The 19,393-nt window shown below is 45.8% G+C and overlaps 12 non-coding genes across 12 annotated transcripts; all 12 read right to left on the reverse strand.

The window, feature by feature from the left end:
• Window positions 1–962: 962 nt before the first annotated feature.
• TRNAG-UCC lies at window positions 963–1,034 on the reverse strand. Its single transcript has one exon. It is a non-coding gene; the product is annotated as a tRNA-Gly (tRNA).
• Window positions 1,035–1,529: 495 nt separating this feature from the next.
• On the reverse strand, window positions 1,530–1,611 carry TRNAL-AAG. The gene has a single exon. It is a non-coding gene; the product is annotated as a tRNA-Leu (tRNA).
• Window positions 1,612–3,099: 1,488 nt separating this feature from the next.
• On the reverse strand, window positions 3,100–3,171 carry TRNAG-UCC. The gene has a single exon. It is a non-coding gene; the product is annotated as a tRNA-Gly (tRNA).
• Window positions 3,172–9,996: 6,825 nt separating this feature from the next.
• On the reverse strand, window positions 9,997–10,078 carry TRNAL-AAG. The gene has a single exon. It is a non-coding gene; the product is annotated as a tRNA-Leu (tRNA).
• Window positions 10,079–11,565: 1,487 nt separating this feature from the next.
• Window positions 11,566–11,637, reverse strand: TRNAG-UCC. Its single transcript has one exon. It is a non-coding gene; the product is annotated as a tRNA-Gly (tRNA).
• Window positions 11,638–12,130: 493 nt separating this feature from the next.
• Window positions 12,131–12,212, reverse strand: TRNAL-AAG. Its single transcript has one exon. It is a non-coding gene; the product is annotated as a tRNA-Leu (tRNA).
• A 1,490-nt stretch (window positions 12,213–13,702) lies between these two features.
• TRNAG-UCC lies at window positions 13,703–13,774 on the reverse strand. Its single transcript has one exon. It is a non-coding gene; the product is annotated as a tRNA-Gly (tRNA).
• A 494-nt stretch (window positions 13,775–14,268) lies between these two features.
• TRNAL-AAG lies at window positions 14,269–14,350 on the reverse strand. Its single transcript has one exon. It is a non-coding gene; the product is annotated as a tRNA-Leu (tRNA).
• A 1,486-nt stretch (window positions 14,351–15,836) lies between these two features.
• On the reverse strand, window positions 15,837–15,908 carry TRNAG-UCC. The gene has a single exon. It is a non-coding gene; the product is annotated as a tRNA-Gly (tRNA).
• Window positions 15,909–16,401: 493 nt separating this feature from the next.
• TRNAL-AAG lies at window positions 16,402–16,483 on the reverse strand. Its single transcript has one exon. It is a non-coding gene; the product is annotated as a tRNA-Leu (tRNA).
• A 1,487-nt stretch (window positions 16,484–17,970) lies between these two features.
• TRNAG-UCC lies at window positions 17,971–18,042 on the reverse strand. The gene has a single exon. It is a non-coding gene; the product is annotated as a tRNA-Gly (tRNA).
• Window positions 18,043–18,537: 495 nt separating this feature from the next.
• Window positions 18,538–18,619, reverse strand: TRNAL-AAG. Its single transcript has one exon. It is a non-coding gene; the product is annotated as a tRNA-Leu (tRNA).
• Window positions 18,620–19,393: the final 774 nt, after the last annotated feature.

The raw sequence follows: 19,393 nt of genomic DNA on the forward strand, positions 1-19,393 counted from the left end.
GAAGAGAGGAGCAGGGCTGGGAGCTACAAGCACCTGAGAGAGCAATATTGAGAAACTTCAAGGAAGACATAGTCTAGACTGCTTCAGAGTCAGAAAACCCTCACGCCGATTATATGCTGATTATTCTTGCAATAAGCAGTGGATTTTCCCAAATCATCTTAATAACGGCTTATGGTCTTTTGACTTAGAAAATTATCGAAACCTTTTTTTTTAAACCCTGTTAAGCTAACTGCTTCACCACATTCCCCAGCAACGAATTCCACAGTTTACTTAAACAGGTTGAGTGAAGAAATGTTTTCTCCGGTCTGTTTGAAATCTACTAATTAATAGCTTCATCGCATGCCACCTAGTCCTTGCATTTTAGGAAAGAGTAAACAAGCGATTCGCATCATATCGGTTCACTCCACTCAATATTTGGTAGACCTCTATCCTATCTGCCCTGTGCCGTCTGTTATCCAGGCTGAAGAGCCCTGGCCACTTTAGCCTTTCCTCCCGTTTACCATTTTCATCGCCCTTCTCTGTCCCTTTTCTCATTCCGTAAAAATCGGTTTAACTGGTGGCCCCGCATACACCCGACCTTAGCCAAAAGACCGAGAAGCGGTAGCAGACAGCAGACAGCACGCCTGACGTCCTTGTCCGCCTCCCCCGGGCCCATCAGGACTAAACATGCTGGGTGCGGAAAGCGTCAATGTAATGAGAGCCTTGTACCGGCACCCCATCTGCCCATCTTAGCATCAGAGCTCGAAATATGGAAAGCGGGAAGATCTAGTGGGGAAAGATAAAAGGAACTTGAGAGGAGCAAGAGAGAGAGAGAAAAGATAAAAGGGAAAGAAACCGTTCCTCAGCTCATCTCTCTGCGATGAAAGATTGCGTGCTCATGCGCACAGGCTGCCTTTGGAAGGGAAATGGACAGAAGAGTTTCCAACAGAATGCCACTGACGACAATGTTAAGGAAGCAAAATTGCATTGGCCAGGAATCGAACCCAGGTCAACTGCTTGGAAGGCAGCTATGCTCACCACTATACCACCAATGCAGATGAAAGCCAAGGTCACTCTGGGTGAGTATCTCTGATTAGGGAGGATCCTAAATATTCCCCGATCTCCCGTACGCATGCTTCGGTATCTGTGAAAACTTAGGCAATCCAGGAGAAGTACCAAATGGGTTGAGTGATGCATATATCTAATCTACGAGGATGGTAGCAGGTATGCTTCAAATGCCGTGCTCAACAGGTTTAGTACTGCAGAAGGAGAAACGCAGTTTAGCTTTTTTTTTTTTTTTCTTAAAAATCAGATAAAAGACTCTCTTTCACCCTGAATTGGCGTTTGTGTGTGCCTTAGAAAAGCAAAGTGAAGCAAAGGCAGTTTCCTTTACAAATGAAGTTGCTAATCATCAACAGGAGAGACACCTGTTCTATTCTGGAGCAACAGCCCTGCCTCTGTACACAGTATACTGATGCGTAGAGAACACAGAGCCCTAGACTGAGATTAAAATGAGCAGGATCCCACAGGGCAAACACAAAGCTACAACTTGGCAGTGGTGGGATTTGAACCCACGCCTCCAAAGAGGCTGGAACCTTAATCCAGCGCCTTAGACCGCTCGGCCACACTACCTACGGGAAGGAAGGGCATGCTTACAGCTCCTTGTGCATAGCTAGAAAGAAGAGCCTTCCTGCTTCATGTATCAGCGCTGACTGTTTTGCTGCCTTGCATGGCTTATCATGGAAGGTAGAATAAAGAGAACACTTAAATACGCTCAGCTCAGAGCACTTTCTCTGTTGCTCAGGGAAAGCAGCAGCGTTCACTTACTGGCTAAGGCCTCAAACAGTCGCCTTCTTGAGTAACAGTGGAAAGGTAGTGAAGAAAGCTACACTAGTCAAGATTTTTTTTTTAACGGACCTCTCACCCTGCTTTCTAGCTTTTCTTTGGATTTTGCATTTAGGTTCAGTCCAGAATGGGCTCTGACAGGGAAAACAATATCCAAGTTTCAAAAACAGGGGGTTGGGGGGTTTCAAATCCCATGTCATTATATCAGGAAATAAATAAATAGATTCAGGACCTGAGAGAAACAAAAGTAGTGCAAGAACTTACATCACACTCATCAGGGAGAGCACATTAACACACCAAACTTCCCCCACCTGAAGAGAGGAGCAGGGCTGGGAGCTACAAGCACCTGAGAGAGCAATATTGAGAAACTTCAAGGAAGACATAGTCTAGACTGCTTCAGAGTCAGAAAACCCTCACGCCGATTATATGCTGATTATTCTTGCAATAAGCAGTGGATTTTCCCAAATCATCTTAATAACGGCTTATGGTCTTTTGACTTAGAAAATTATCGAAACCTTTTTTTTTAAACCCCGTTAAGCTAACTGCTTCACCACATTCCCCAGCAACGAATTCCACAGTTTACTTAAACAGGTTGAGTGAAGAAATGTTTTCTCCGGTCTGTTTGAAAACTACTAATTAATAGCTTCATCGCATGCCACCTAGTCCTTGCATTTTAGGAAAGAGTAAACAAGCGATTCGCATCATATCGGTTCACTCCACTCAATATTTGGTAGACCTCTATCCTATCTGCCCTGTGCCGTCTGTTCTCCAGGCTGAAGAGCCCTGGCCACTTTAGCCTTTCCTCCCGTTTACCATTTTCATCGCCCTTCTCTGTCCCTTTTCTCATTCCGTAAAAATCGGTTTAACTGGTGGCCCCGCATACACCCGACCTTAGCCAAAAGACCGAGAAGCGGTAGCAGACAGCAGACAGCACGCCTGACGTCCTTGTCCGCCTCCCCCGGGCCCATCAGGACTAAACATGCTGGGTGCGGAAAGCGTCAATGTAATGAGAGCCTTGTACCGGCACCCCATCTGCCCATCTTAGCATCAGAGCTCGAAATATGGAAAGCGGGAAGATCTAGTGGGGAAAGATAAAAGGAACTTGAGAGGAGCAAGAGAGAGAGAGAAAAGATAAAAGGGAAAGAAACCGTTCCTCAGCTCATCTCTCTGCGATGAAAGATTGCGTGCTCATGCGCACAGGCTGCCTTTGGAAGGGAAATGGACAGAAGGGTTTCCAACAGAATGCCACTGACGACAACGTTAAGGAAGCAAAATTGCATTGGCCGGGAATCGAACCCAGGTCAACTGCTTGGAAGGCAGCTATGCTCACCACTATACCACCAATGCAGATGAAAGCCAAGGTCACTCTGGGTGAGTATCTCTGATTAGGGAGGATCCTAAATATTCCCCGATCTCCCGTACGCATGCTTCGGTATCTGTGAAAACTTAGGCAATCCAGGAGAAGTACCAAATGGGTTGAGTGATGCATATATCTAATCTACGAGGATGGTAGCAGGTATGCTTCAAATGCCGTGCTCAACAGGTTTAGTACTGCAGAAGGAGAAACGCAGTTTAGCTTTTTTTTTTTTTTTTCTTAAAAATCAGATAAAAGACTCTCTTTCACCCTGAATTGGCGTTTGTGTGTGCCTTAGAAAAGCAAAGTGAAGCAAAGGCAGCAAATCGTGCACTCAGCACTTGGTGCTCGACCCCTTGGTCCGGAAAACAAAGACACTACACAAGCGTTTTCAACTAGTGTGGAATTTATTAGGCCGCAGCCATAACAGCACTATTACATCACAACTATCATCAATTGAGCAGAATAACCAATCAGGTATGACCACCACATGATCAGGTGCACAGCATATGCCTCTTCATCCTCTCCGAATCTGAGTTGCCGTAACAGCTTCCCCTGCTCGCTGGACCTATCCCGTTCAAGGATGTGTCCTCTCATCAGCAGTACGTTGCTGTGAAGATCAGGGCCTGGCCTCCCTGCCGTCCAAGCAAGGTGACATGCCCAATTTCCTAAGCAATGTAAAGGTGTATGTCGTTGACTCATATGCTGTGCTTACCCTCCACTACCCGGGATAGCGAAACCTCGCTTATCGCGGGTTCCCCCCAAGTGCTGTAGCTGCGGCCTATATGATACCCACTGCATGGGTATGCAAAGGTACTGATAACTTTTCGTACTGAATCGCCTCAGGTACTGATAACTTTTGCAATGAATCGCCTCAGTGTAATGAAATAACTTTTCGCAATGAATCGCCTCAGTGTAATGAAATATACGCAACCCACTGCACGGGTACAGTGCTCCAATTATAGTTATATATGCAACAAACGATAGCCAGCAATAGCATATAATGGCCATATATAGCGTAAAATAGCATGTAAAGAGCATACAATAGCCAGCAATAGCATATAATGGCCAATCGCATATAATAGCATAAAATAGCATGTAAAGAGCATGGCCAATCGCATATAATAGCATATAATAGCGTAAAATAGCATGTAAAGAGCATACAATAGCCAGCAATAGCATATAATGGCCAATCGCATATAACAGCATAAAATAGCATGTAAAGAGCATGGCCAATCGCATATAATAGCATAAAATAGCATGTAAAGAGCATCCAATAGCCAGCAATAGCATATAATGGCCAATTGCATATAATAGCATAAAATAGCATGTAAAGAGCATGGCCAATCGCATATAATAGCATAAAATAGCATGTAAAGAGCATCCAATAGCCAATAATGGCCAATCGCATATCATAGCATAAAATAGCATGTAATCGCATATAATAGCATAAAATAGCATGTAGAGAGCATCCAATAGCCAGCAATAGCATATAATGGCCAATTGCATATAATAGCATGTAAAGAGCATGGCCAATCGCATATAATAGCATAAAATAGCATGTAGAGAGCATCCAATAGCCAGCAATAGCATATAATGGCCAATTGCATATAATAGCATAAAATAGCATGTAAAGAGCATGGCCAATCGCATATAATAGCATAAAATAGCATGTAAAGAGCATCCAATAGCCAGCAATCGCATATAATGGCCAATCGGATATCCTAGCATGTAATAGACTTTAAATAGCATACAATAGCCAGCCATAGCATATTGTGATAAGCCTAGCCAATGTAGAGCACATGCGATGTGCTGATAAGCGTTGCCACTGTACCGAGGAGCACATGCAATGTGCTGATAAGCGTTGCCAATGAGCCGCTGATGTTGTATATTGCTGATATTGCGCTGCCGTAGAAGCTGGCGCTGCAGTTGAGGCCGTGGAAGCCTCTGCTGTTGTATATTGCTGATATTGTGCTGCCGTAGAAGCTGCCGCTGCAGTTGAGGCCGTGGAAGCCTCTGATGTGATAAGCCTAGCCAATGTAGAGCATTTGCGATGTGCTGATAAGCGTTGCCAATGTACCGAGGTGCTGAAAGCCTAGCAACTGTATGTGCTGATAAGCCTAGCCAATGCACAGAGGAGCACATGCCATGTGCTGATGCTGATAGGCCGTATAGAGGAGCACATGCAATGAGATGATAAGCCTAGCAAATATACAGCGGAGGAGCACATGCAATGTGCTGATAAGCCTAGCAAATGTACAGCGGAGCACATGCAATGTGCTGATAAGCCTAGCAAATGTACAGCGGAGCACATGCAACGTGCTGATAAGCCTAGCCAATGTATCTAAGCCTAGCCAATGTACCGAGGAGCACATGCAATGTGCTGATAGCCATGTGCTGATAAGCCTAGCAAATGTACAGCGGAGCACATGCAACGTGCTGATAAGCCTAGCCAATGTATCTAAGCCTAGCCAATGTACCGAGGAGCACATGCAATGTGCTGCTAGCCATGTGCTGATAAGCCTAGCAAATGTACAGAGTAGCACATGCAATGTGCTGAGAAGCCTAGCCAATGTACAGAGGAGCACATGCAATGTGCTGGGAAGCCTAGCCAATGTACAGAGGAGCACATGCAATGTGCTGATAAGCCTAGCCAATAGCCAATGTATAGAGGAGCAAATGCAATGCGCTGATAAGCCTAGCCAGTGTACCGTGGAGCAAATGCTATGTGCTGATAAGCCTAGCCAATGTACTGAGGAGCAGATCCAATGTACTGATAGGCCTAGGAGCAAATGAAATGCGCTGATAAGCCTAGCCAATGTACAGAGGAGCCAATGCAATGTGTTGATAAGCCTAGCCAATGTACTGAGGAGCACCTCCAATGTACTGATAAGCCTAGCCAATGTAGAGAGGAGCATATCCAATGTACTGATACAGAGGAGCATATCCAATGCACTGATAAGCCTAGCCAATGTACAGAGGAGCACATCAAATGTACTGATAGGCCTAGCCAATGTACAGAGGAGCATAACCAATGCACCGATACAGAGGAGCATATCCAATGTACTGATAAGCTTAGCCACTGTACATAGGAGCACATGCAATGTGCTGATAAGCCTAGCTATTGTACAGAGGAGCATATCCACTGTACTGATACAGAGGAGAATATCCCATGTACTGAAAAACCTACCCGATGTACAGAGGAGCATCTCCAATGTACTGATAAGCCTAGCCAATGCCCAGAGGAGCATATCCAATGTAGTGATGAACGTAGCAATGTACAGAGGAGCATGTCTCCTGTACTGATGTGCCTAGCAATGTACAGGAGCCTAGTCAGGAGCATATCTGGATCAGTGTGTAAATATCACACTAATTATCTCCTATTCCCCATAATCCAAGCATGTGAGACCAGTAAATATTCGGTCCTAATATGTGTGTGTAGCAGGTATGGAAGTAATGCAAACCGTAAGGGAGGCATCGGACATAATGTCCCGTAGATGCTGTTGAGGTAAAGTAAACTCATCCCATATTTAAGTCGTTAAATGGATAAAGCGAAAGTAGACCCCGTAAGGTAAATTAATATAATTTGTGAATTTAAAGCCAGAATCTAGCCAGCTTCCTTGTCAATTCGTTTGATTTGACCCAGCTTCTATCCCTTTATAACTTTCATATAACCAAAGTAAAATTGTTCTATATGTAGCCGATATAAAGTAAAATTGTTCTATATGTAGCCGATATGTGAGCACGTCCATCTATATCCCTCTAAAGCCCTGTCCCTTCATGCATCGAACTTACCTCCCAGATGCTGATTATCGTACTGCCGCTGATTGCGAGTACAGGATACCAGATGTCAGCTGTTGTGGTCTCTGGTAATGAGGTCGTAAGCAAGATAGTATGAATAGACTGTGTGGGAAAGAAAACCGTTAATACATGAGGTGTGCAGGAATTGAGGTAAAACGATCTGGTGTGTCTAATGGAGCTCGTATAGCGTCCTCGTATAAGGGGCCCGCTAAGGTCAAGAAAAGAAAATTTAAGGAAGCCCAATCAGATAACCCTGTAATGCTGTCGAAGATAAAGTGATACCATTGTAAAATGCCTGGATCTGGTTCCATCGGTTGTAGGATTCGTGGAAGCCGAAACCACCTGACTACATGTGCTCTCGTATGGAGCAAGTGTTGTACAGTAGTATGCATCGGAGCCGTGAATCGAAGTCTAAGGGCAGGACCTGTGAATCTAAGTCCCCGCCGAGTGGATGCAGCCCCAATCTCGGGAGATCCTATCCAAGGCTAAGCCACAGGACTATCTCATTTGCCCTATGCAGCTACAGTAGCTGCCGTAATTACTTATGTGTTGGGAATATAAGAAGAGAAGCATGTCAATAACTAATCGATGGACGAATACAGGATGTCCGGGGCAGTACAAGGGGAGACATCCTTGAGTGAGACTTGTGTAGCGGTGACGCAGAGGGAAAATGAGATTGCAAGATCAAGGGGAACCAAGAAGGTTAGGATGCCCCTATGGCGGGAGTCGGGTGTGTAGGGCTTGATGTATCTTGCCCGTAGCTTGCGGCAGGTAAAGAACCCGCTAATAACGAGCATGGCTATCGGTTGTTGTACCGTGGATCGTAACTTGCGCCGAGATGGCATGGCTACGAGAAATACTAAGCGAATGGAGTAGGGTGGGACCAATAAGCATGTCATGTACAAGAAACCGAGAGGCCTCCAACTTGTGGCTTGAGTGATTGGGAGGTAAAGTTATATAGCAGAAGCGTATTAAGGGAAACCCATATTATCAATCATTAAGTCGGAGAAGTCCTGCAGATGTACATATAATTAGATATCCTGATAATAGGAGATAGATGTAATGGCAGACGTTGCTTTAAATATTATATGTAAGAGCTTATGCATGTGATTTTAATGTAATCCGCTTAAGTTTTAAGCGGAATAGAAATTTAAAATTAATAACTAGCTAGAAGTATGAATATATTGTAACCAAGTTATATTCTTTTTAGTTCTATGTCCTTAAAGAACATAAATTTTCTAACTGCTGAAACAACAGTGATCCCATTCTTTAAAAGAAAGAGAGCGATTTATTGTTGAGCCCAAGTACTTTTGGCATATAATCATTTTCAACAATATATCGAGCCGGCTCTGCAAAGCAGCCTTTCCCTTTCTCCCTGTGGTTTACCGTAAATTGTTTATTAGAAATGTTGTGCATTATTAGAAAAAGAAATTGTTGCTCGCCATTTTAAGGATGGTTGCAATAAAAAAAATTTAGATTATTCAGATTTATCAAGTTCATTGCAGGAGGCAGTAACCGGCACTTTTTTGTAACACCGTATGGTGTTTACTTGAATGTTTGCATTTCATTTACAGACATAAATGAGAAGGTTGCTTACAAGGGACTGTGGCACGGGAAGAAATTAAAATGCCACGCTACATCAGAATAAAGCAAAGTTTGTTAAATATTATGGCAGCTTAGTGAAGAATCTTTTCTAGGGAAAACTACACCAGGCTAATAAATTTTCCAGAAAATGCAGAAAGTGTTTTGTTTCATGTATATTTTGTTCAACTGGCCCCGCACTGTAGACCAGCACACATCGGGTCGCTGTACTCACGGCGCACGTGGCCCAGTCGGAGAACGCAAGCAGGTCTTAATTTAGCTCTCTCGCGGCAGCGCCGGAAACGATAAAAGGCCGCATGTTCGGTGGCCAAAACTCCACCCCCTGCATCAGGGTTCTGCTCCGCTCCCAATGGGGCATCGGCAACGCAAACCCCTGCAGCGGCGGAGGCCGCTCTGGCTGCATGACCGGTTGTTTTATTTATTTATTTATTTATTTTTTAAATGGCGACACACCGGCAGCGGCAGAGAAGCAACTTGGGCGCATCACCCAATCCGGCGGGAACCGCCTGAGGCGCCAGGCCACGAGGTGAGGAACACGCTCCTCTGCGGCTGCTGGATTCCTCCCCATAACCCGACCGGCAGCGCCGAGAAGCCAGCCCCGGACAGAAGCCGGGCCTGGTCCGCCAAGGGCACCCGGTCGGGATGGCCTCTCGCGCTCGCATGGGAGCGCCGCCGCGGTCGGCCGGCCTGCTTCCCGCTGTGGTCGTCGGCATCGGAGGCAGAACAGCGGCCAAGCTGATCGCTCGTGCGCCACGTGGCCGATGGTGACCTGCGTCCCCGCTTCCCGGTCGGCACATGCTCACCTGTTGTACGGCCAAGCTCTGCAGGGGAACAGGAGCGCTCCAGCGCTACCCTGCCGGCGCCTCTGCAGGCCGGAGGAACATGGGGCAGTCTAGGATGCAGCAGCCAGGCTGTCCCCAAGACGTCAGCATCGGGACTGGGCCAGCCACTGCCGTCCCACGTGGGGCGCACATGTAGGAAGCAACAGGAGAGCCGCTCCAGCCGCCGGAAGAACCCAAAGCCGTAAGGGGAATAACAGGAGCGCTAAGGAGAAAATTTGGTGAGCAGAAGGGAAGCCGCGTCCGCCTCATGTGAAGCCGGATCGAAAGGGGCGACCTCCCCTTCGCTCACCCTAATCTATCCTACCCCCCTTCCCCCCCCCCCTGCGCCTAGCCGATTGGCCCCCAAGGCTTCGGCCGATTTGTCATCGCTCCTCCCTAGGTGGTTCGGAGCTTGTTCTTTTCCTTTATCCTTTACAAATGAAGTTGCTAGGTCATCAACAGGAGAGACACCTGTTCTATTCTGGAGCAACAGCCCTGCCTCTGTACACAGTATACTGATGCGTAGAGAACACAGAGCCCTAGACTGAGATTAAAATGAGCAGGATCCCACAGGGCAAACACAAAGCTACAACTTGGCAGTGGTGGGATTTGAACCCACGCCTCCAAAGAGACTGGAACCTTAATCCAGCGCCTTAGACCGCTCGGCCACACTACCTACAGGAAGGAAGGGCATGCTTACAGCTCCTTGTGCATAGCTAGAAAGAAGAGCCTTCCTGCTTCATGTATCAGCGCTGACTGTTTTGCTGCCTTGCATGGCTTATCATGGAAGGTAGAATAAAGAGAACACTTAAATACGCTCAGCTCAGAGCACTTTCTCTGTTGCTCAGGGAAAGCAGCAGCGTTCACTTACTGGCTAAGGCCTCAAACAGGCGCCTTCTTGAGTAACAGTGGAAAGGTAGTGAAGAAAGCTACACTAGTCAAGATTTTTTTTAAACGGACCTCTCACCCTGCTTTCTAGCTTTTCTTTGGATTTTGCATTTAGGTTCAGTCCAGAATGGGCTCTGACAGGGAAAACAATATCCAAGTTTCAAAAACAGGGGGTTGGGGGGTTTCAAATCCCATGTCATTATATCAGGAAATAAATAAATAGATTCAGGACCTGAGAGAAACAAAAGTAGTGCAAGAACTTACATCACACTCATCAGGGAGAGCACATTAACACACCAAACTTCCCCCACCTGAAGAGAGGAGCAGGGCTGGGAGCTACAAGCACCTGAGAAAGCAATATTGAGAAACTTCAAGGAAGACATAGTCTAGACTGCTTCAGAGTCAGAAAACCCTCACGCCGATTATATGCTGATTATTCTTGCAATAAGCAGTGGATTTTCCCAAATCATCTTAATAACGGCTTATGGTCTTTTGACTTAGAAAATTATCGAAACCTTTTTTTTTAAACCCCGTTAAGCTAACTGCTTCACCACATTCCCCAGCAACGAATTCCACAGTTTACTTAAACAGGTTGAGTGAAGAAATGTTTTCTCCGGTCTGTTTGAAATCTACTAATTAATAGCTTCATCGCATGCCACCTAGTCCTTGCATTTTAGGAAAGAGTAAACAAGCGATTCGCATCATATCGGTTCACTCCACTCAATATTTGGTAGACCTCTATCCTATCTGCCCTGTGCCGTCTGTTCTCCAGGCTGAAGAGCCCTGGCCACTTTAGCCTTTCCTCCCGTTTACCATTTTCATCGCCCTTCTCTGTCCCTTTTCTCATTCCGTAAAAATCGGTTTAACTGGTGGCCCCGCATACACCCGACCTTAGCCAAAAGACCGAGAAGCGGTAGCAGACAGCAGACAGCACACCTGACGTCCTTGTCCGCCTCCCCCGGGCCCATCAGGACTAAACATGCTGGGTGCGGAAAGCGTCAATGTAATGAGAGCCTTGTACCGGCACCCCATCTGCCCATCTTAGCATCAGAGCTCGAAATATGGAAAGCGGGAAGATCTAGTGGGGAAAGATAAAAGGAACTTGAGAGGAGCAAGAGAGAGAGAGAAAAGATAAAAGGGAAAGAAACCGTTCCTCAGCTCATCTCTCTGCGATGAAAGATTGCGTGCTCATGCGCACAGGCTGCCTTTGGAAGGGAAATGGACAGAAGGGTTTCCAACAGAATGCCACTGACGACAACGGAAAGGAAGCAAAATTGCATTGGCCGGGAATCGAACACAGGTCAACTGCTTGGAAGGCAGCTATGCTCACCACTATACCACCAATGCAGATGAAAGCCAAGGTCACTCTGGGTGTGTATCTCTGATTAGGGAGGATCCTAAATATTCCCCGATCTCCCGTACGCATGCTTCGGTATCTGTGAAAACTTAGGCAATCCAGGAGAAGTACCAAATGGGTTGAGTGATGCATATATCAAATCTACGAGGATGGTAGCAGGTATGCTTCAAATGCCGTGCTCAACAGGTTTAGTACTGCAGAAGGAGAAACGCAGTTTAGCTTTTTTTTTTTTCTTAAAAATCAGATAAAAGACTCTCTTTCACCCTGAATTGGCGTTTGTGTGTGCCTTAGAAAAGCAAAGTGAAGCAAAGGCAGTTTCCTTTACAAATGAAGTTGCTAGGTCATCAACAGGAGAGACACCTGTTCTATTCTGGAGCAACAGCCCTGCCTCTGTACACAGTATACTGATGCGTAGAGAACACAGAGCCCTAGACTGAGATTAAAATGAGCAGGATCCCACAGGGCAAACACAAAGCTACAACTTGGCAGTGGTGGGATTTGAACCCACGCCTCCAAAGAGACTGGAACCTTAATCCAGCGCCTTAGACCGCTCGGCCACACTACCTACGGGAAGGAAGGGCATGCTTACAGCTCCTTGTGCATAGCTAGAAAGAAGAGCCTTCCTGCTTCATGTATCAGCGCTGACTGTTTTGCTGCCTTGCATGGCTTATCATGGAAGGTAGAATAAAGAGAACACTTAAATACGCTCAGCTCAGAGCACTTTCTCTGTTGCTCAAGGAAAGCAGCAGCGTTCACTTACTGGCTAAGGCCTCAAACAGGCGCCTTCTTGAGTAACAGTGGAAAGGTAGTGAAGAAAGCTACACTAGTCAAGATTTTTTTTTAAACGGACCTCTCACCCTGCTTTCTAGCTTTTCTTTGGATTTTGCATTTAGGTTCAGTCCAGAATGGGCTCTGACAGGGAAAACAATATCCAAGTTTCAAAAACAGGGGGTTGGGGGGTTTCAAATCCCATGTCATTATATCAGGAAATAAATAAATAGATTCAGGACCTGAGAGAAACAAAAGTAGTGCAAGAACTTACATCACACTCATCAGGGAGAGCACATTAACACACCAAGACTTCCCCCACCTGAAGAGAGGAGCAGGGCTGGGAGCTACAAGCACCTGAGAGAGCAATATTGAGAAACTTCAAGGAAGACATAGTCTAGACTGCTTCAGAGTCAGAAAACCCTCACGCCGATTATATGCTGATTATTCTTGCAATAAGCAGTGGATTTTCCCAAATCATCTTAATAACGGCTTATGGTCTTTTGACTTAGAAAATTATCGAAACCTTTTTTTTTTAAACCCCGTTAAGCTAACTGCTTCACCACATTCCCCAGCAACGAATTCCACAGTTTACTTAAACAGGTTGAGTGAAGAAATGTTTTCTCCGGTCTGTTTGAAATCTACTAATTAATAGCTTCATCGCATGCCACCTAGTCCTTGCATTTTAGGAAAGAGTAAACAAGCGATTCGAATCACATCGGTTCACTCCACTCAATATTTGGTAGACCTCTATCCTATCTGCCCTGTGCCGTCTGTTCTCCAGGCTGAAGAGCCCTGGCCACTTTAGCCTTTCCTCCCGTTTACCATTTTCATCGCCCTTCTCTGTCCCTTTTCTCATTCCGTAAAAATCGGTTTAACTGGTGGCCCCGCATACACCCGACCTTAGCCAAAAGACCGAGAAGCGGTAGCAGACAGCAGACAGCACGCCTGACGTCCTTGTCCGCCTCCCCCGGGCCCATCAGGACTAAACATGCTGGGTGCGGAAAGCGTCAATGTAATGAGAGCCTTGTACCGGCACCCCATCTGCCCATCTTAGCATCAGAGCTCGAAATATGGAAAGCGGGAAGATCTAGTGGGGAAAGATAAAAGGAACTTGAGAGGAGCAAGAGAGAGAGAGAAAAGATAAAAGGGAAAGAAACCGTTCCTCAGCTCATCTCTCTGCGATGAAAGATTGCGTGCTCATGCGCACAGGCTGCCTTTGGAAGGGAAATGGACAGAAGGGTTTCCAACAGAATGCCACTGACGACAACGTTAAGGAAGCAAAATTGCATTGGCCGGGAATCAAACCCGGGTCAACTGCTTGGAAGGCAGCTATGCTCACCACTATACCACCAATGCAGATGAAAGCCAAGGTCACTCTGGGTGAGTATCTCTGATTAGGGAGGATCCTAACTATTCCCCGATCTCCCGTACGCATGCTTCGGTATCTGTGAAAACTTAGGCAATCCAGGAGAAGTACCAAATGGGTTGAGTGATGCATATATCTAATCTACAAGGATGGTAGCAGGTATGCTTCAAATGCCGTGCTCAACAGGTTTAGTACTGCAGAAGGAGAAACGCAGTTTAGCTTTTTTTTTTTTTCTTAAAAATCAGATAAAAGACTCTCTTTCACCCTGAATTGGCGTTTGTGTGTGCCTTAGAAAAGCAAAGTGAAGCAAAGGCAGTTTCCTTTACAAATGAAGTTGCTAGGTCATCAACAGGAGAGACACCTGTTCTATTCTGGAGCAACAGCCCTGCCTCTGTACACAGTATACTGATGCGTAGAGAACACAGAGCCCTAGACTGAGATTAAAATGAGCAGGATCCCACAGGGAAAACACAAAGCTACAACTTGGCAGTGGTGGGATTTGAACCCACGCCTCCAAAGAGACTGGAATCTTAATCCAGCGCCTTAGACCGCTCAGCCACACTACCTACGGGAAGGAAGGGCATGCTTACAGCTCCTTGTGCATAGCTAGAAAGAAGAGCCTTCCTGCTTCATGTATCAGCGCTGACTGTTTTGCTGCCTTGCATGGCTTATCATGGAAGGTAGAATAAAGAGAACACTTAAATACGCTCAGCTCAGAGCACTTTCTCTGTTGCTCAGGGAAAGCAGCAGCGTTCACTTACTGGCTAAGGCCTCAAACAGGCGCCTTCTTGAGTAACAGTGGAAAGGTAGTGAAGAAAGCTACACTAGTCAAGATTTTTTTTTAACGGACCTCTCACCCTGCTTTCTAGCTTTTCTTTGGATTTTGCATTTAGGTTCAGTCCAGAATGGGCTCTGACAGGGAAAACAATATCCAAGTTTCAAAAACAGAGGGTTGGGGGGTTTCAAATCCCATGTCATTATATCAGGAAATAAATAAATAGATTCAGGACCTGAGAGAAACAAAAGTAGTGCAAGAACTTACATCACACTCATCAGGGAGAGCACATTAACACACCAAGACTTCCCCCACCTGAAGAGAGGAGCAGGGCTGGGAGCTACAAGCACCTGAGAGAGCAATATTGAGAAACTTCAAGGAAGACATAGTCTAGACTGCTTCAGAGTCAGAAAACCCTCACGCCGATTATATGCTGATTATTCTTGCAATAAGCAGTGGATTTTCCCAAATCATCTTAATAACGGCTTATGGTCTTTTGACTTAGAAAATTATCGAAACCTTTTTTTTTAAACCCCGTTAAGCTAACTGCTTCACCACATTCCCCAGCAACGAATTCCACAGTTTACTTAAACAGGTTGAGTGAAGAAATGTTTTCTCCGGTCTGTTTGAAATCTACTAATTAATAGCTTCATCGCATGCCACCTAGTCCTTGCATTTTAGGAAAGAGTAAACAAGCGATTCGCATCATATCGGTTCACTCCACTCAATATTTGGTAGACCTCTATCCTATCTGCCCTGTGCCGTCTGTTCTCCAGGCTGAAGAGCCCTGGCCACTTTAGCCTTTCCTCCCGTTTACCATTTTCATCGCCCTTCTCTGTCCCTTTTCTCATTCCGTAAAAATCGGTTTAACTGGTGGCCCCGCATACACCCGACCTTAGCCAAAAGACCGAGAAGCGGTAGCAGACAGCAGACAGCACGCCTGACGTCCTTGTCCGCCTCCCCCGGGCCCATCAGGACTAAACATGCTGGGTGCGGAAAGCGTCAATGTAATGAGAGCCTTGTACCGGCACCCCATCTGCCCATCTTAGCATCAGAGCTCGAAATATGGAAAGCGGGAAGATCTAGTGGGGAAAGATAAAAGGAACTTGAGAGGAGCAAGAGAGAGAGAGAAAAGATAAAAGGGAAAGAAACCGTTCCTCAGCTCATCTCTCTGCGATGAAAGATTGCGTGCTCATGGCAAGGCTGCCTTTGGAAGGGAAATGGACAGAAGGGTTTCCAACAGAATGCCACTGACGACAACGTTAAGGAAGCAAAATTGCATTGGCCGGGAATCGAACCCGGGTCAACTGCTTGGAAGGCAGCTATGCTCACCACTATACCACCAATGCAGATGAAAGCCAAGGTCACTCTGGGTGAGTATCTCTGATTAGGGAGGATCCTAAATATTCCCCGATCTCCCGTACGCATGCTTCGGTATCTGTGAAAACTTAGGCAATCCAGGAGAAGTACCAAATGGGTTGAGTGATGCATATATCTAATCTACGAGGATGGTAGCAGGTATGCTTCAAATGCCGTGCTCAACAGGTTTAGTACTGCAGAAGGAGAAACGCAGTTTAGCTTTTTTTTTTTTCTTAAAAATCAGATAAAAGACTCTCTTTCACCCTGAATTGGCGTTTGTGTGTGCCTTAGAAAAGCTAAGTGAAGCAAAGGCAGTTTCCTTTACAAATGAAGTTGCTAGGTCATCAACAGGAGAGACACCTGTTCTATTCTGGAGCAACAGCCCTGCCTCTGTACACAGTATACTGATGCGTAGAGAACACAGAGCCCTAGACTGAGATTAAAATGAGCAGGATCCCACAGGGCAAACACAAAGCTACAACTTGGCAGTGGTGGGATTTGAACCCACGCCTCCAAAGAGACTGGAACCTTAATCCAGCGCCTTAGACCGCTCGGCCACACTACCTACGGGAAGGAAGGGCATGCTTACAGCTCCTTGTGCATAGCTAGAAAGAAGAGCCTTCCTGCTTCATGTATCAGCGCTGACTGTTTTGCTGCCTTGCACGGCTTATCATGGAAGGTAGAATAAAGAGAACACTTAAATACGCTCAGCTCAGAGCACTTTCTCTGTTGCTCAGGGAAAGCAGCAGCGTTCACTTACTGGCTAAGGCCTCAAACAGGCGCCTTCTTGAGTAACAGTGGAAAGGTAGTGAAGAAAGCTACACTAGTCAAGATTTTTTTTTAACGGACCTCTCACCCTGCTTTCTAGCTTTTCTTTGGATTTTGCATTTAGGTTCAGTCCAGAATGGGCTCTGACAGGGAAAACAATATCCAAGTTTCAAAAACAGGGGGTTGGGGGGTTTCAAATCCCATGTTATTATATCAGGAAATAAATAAATAGATTCAGGACCTGAGAGAAACAAAAGTAGTGCAAGAACTTACATCACACTCATCAGGGAGAGCACATTAACACACCAAGACTTCCCCCACCTGAAGAGAGGAGCAGGGCTGGGAGCTACAAGCACCTGCGAGAGCAATATTGAGAAACTTGAAGGAAGACATAGTCTAGACTGCTTCAGAGTCAGAAAACCCTCACGCCGATTATATGCTGATTATTCTTGCAATAAGCAGTGGATTTTCCCAAATCATCTTAATAACGGCTTATGGTCTTTTGACTTAGAAAATTATCGAAACCTTTTTTTTAAACCCCGTTAAGCTAACTGCTTCACCATATTCCCCAGCAACGAATTCCACAGTTTACTTAAACAGGTTGAGTGAAGAAATGTTTTCTCCGGTCTGTTTGAAATCTACTAATTAATAGCTTCATCGCATGCCACCTAGTCCTTGCATTTTAGGAAAGAGTAAACAAGCGATTCGCATCATATCGGTTCACTCCACTCAATATTTGGTAGACCTCTATCCTATCTGCCCTGTGCCGTCTGTTCTCCAGGCTGAAGAGCCCTGGCCACTTTAGCCTTTCCTCCCGTTTACCATTTTCATCGCCCTTCTCTGTCCCTTTTCTCATTCCGTAAAAATCGGTTTAACTGGTGGCCCCGCATACACCCGACCTTAGCCAAAAGACCGAGAAGCGGTAGCAGACAGCAGACAGCACACCTGACGTCCTTGTCCGCCTCCCCCGGGCCCATCAGGACTAAACATGCTGGGTGCGGAAAGCGTCAATGTAATGAGAGCCTTGTACCGGCACCCCATCTGCCCATCTTAGCATCAGAGCTCGAAATATGGAAAGCGGGAAGATCTAGTGGGGAAAGATAAAAGGAACTTGAGAGGAGCAAGAGAGAGAGAGAAAAGATAAAAGGGAAAGAAACCGTTCCTCAGCTCATCTCTCTGCGATGAAAGATTGCGTGCTCATGCGCACAGGCTGCCTTTGGAAGGGAAATGGACAGAAGGGTTTCCAACAGAATGCCACTGACGACAACGTAAAGGAAGCAAAATTGCATTGGCCGGGAATCGAACACAGGTCAACTGCTTGGAAGGCAGCTATGCTCACCACTATACCACCAATGCAGATGAAAGCCAAGGTCACTCTGGGTGAGTATCTCTGATTAGGGAGGATCCTAAATATTCCCCGATCTCCCGTACGCATGCTTCGGTATCTGTGAAAACTTAGGCAATCCAGGAGAAGTACCAAATGGGTTGAGTGATGCATATATCTAAATCTACGAGGATGGTAGCAGGTATGCTTCAAATGCCGTGCTCAACAGGTTTAGTACTGCAGAAGGAGAAACGCAGTTTAGCTTTTTTTTTTTTTCTTAAAAATCAGATAAAAGACTCTCTTTCACCCTGAATTGGCGTTTGTGTGTGCCTTAGAAAAGCAAAGTGAAGCAAAGGCAGTTTCCTTTACAAATGAAGTTGCTAGGTCATCAACAGGAGAGACACCTGTTCTATTCTGGAGCAACAGCCCTGCCTCTGTACACAGTATACTGATGCGTAGAGAACACAGAGCCCTAGACTGAGATTAAAATGAGCAGGATCCCACAGGGCAAACACAAAGCTACAACTTGGCAGTGGTGGGATTTGAACCCACGCCTCCAAAGAGACTGGAACCTTAATCCAGCGCCTTAGACCGCTCGGCCACACTACCTACGGGAAGGAAGGGCATGCTTACAGCTCCTTGTGCATAGCTAGAAAGAAGAGCCTTCCTGCTTCATGTATCAGCGCTGACTGTTTTGCTGCCTTGCATGGCTTATCATGGAAGGTAGAATAAAGAGAACACTTAAATACGCTCAGCTCAGAGCACTTTCTCTGTTGCTCAGGGAAAGCAGCAGCGTTCACTTACTGGCTAAGGCCTAAAACAGGCGCCTTCTTGAGTAACAGTGGAAAGGTAGTGAAGAAAGCTACACTAGTCAAGATTTTTTTTTAACGGACCTCTCACCCTGCTTTCTAGCTTTTCTTTGGATTTTGCATTTAGGTTCAGTCCAGAATGGGCTCTGACAGGGAAAACAATATCCAAGTTTCAAAAACAGGGGGTTGGGGGGTTTCAAATCCCATGTCATTATATCAGGAAATAAATAAATAGATTCAGGACCTGAGAGAAACAAAAGTAGTGCAAGAACTTACATCACACTCATCAGGGAGAGCACATTAACACACCAAGACTTCCCCCACCTGAAGAGAGGAGCAGGGCTGGGAGCTACAAGCACCTGAGAGAGCAATATTGAGAAACTTCAAGGAAGACATAGTCTAGACTGCTTCAGAGTCAGAAAACCCTCACGCCGATTATATGCTGATTATTCTTGCAATAAGCAGTGGATTTTCCCAAATCATCTTAATAACGGCTTATGGTCTTTTGACTTAGAAAATTATCGAAACCTTTTTTTTTAAACCCCGTTAAGCTAACTGCTTCACCACATTCCCC

The sequence above is a fragment of the Geotrypetes seraphini genome, chromosome 1 (assembly GCF_902459505.1).
Source record: "Geotrypetes seraphini chromosome 1, aGeoSer1.1, whole genome shotgun sequence".
NCBI lineage: Eukaryota > Metazoa > Chordata > Amphibia > Gymnophiona > Dermophiidae > Geotrypetes > Geotrypetes seraphini.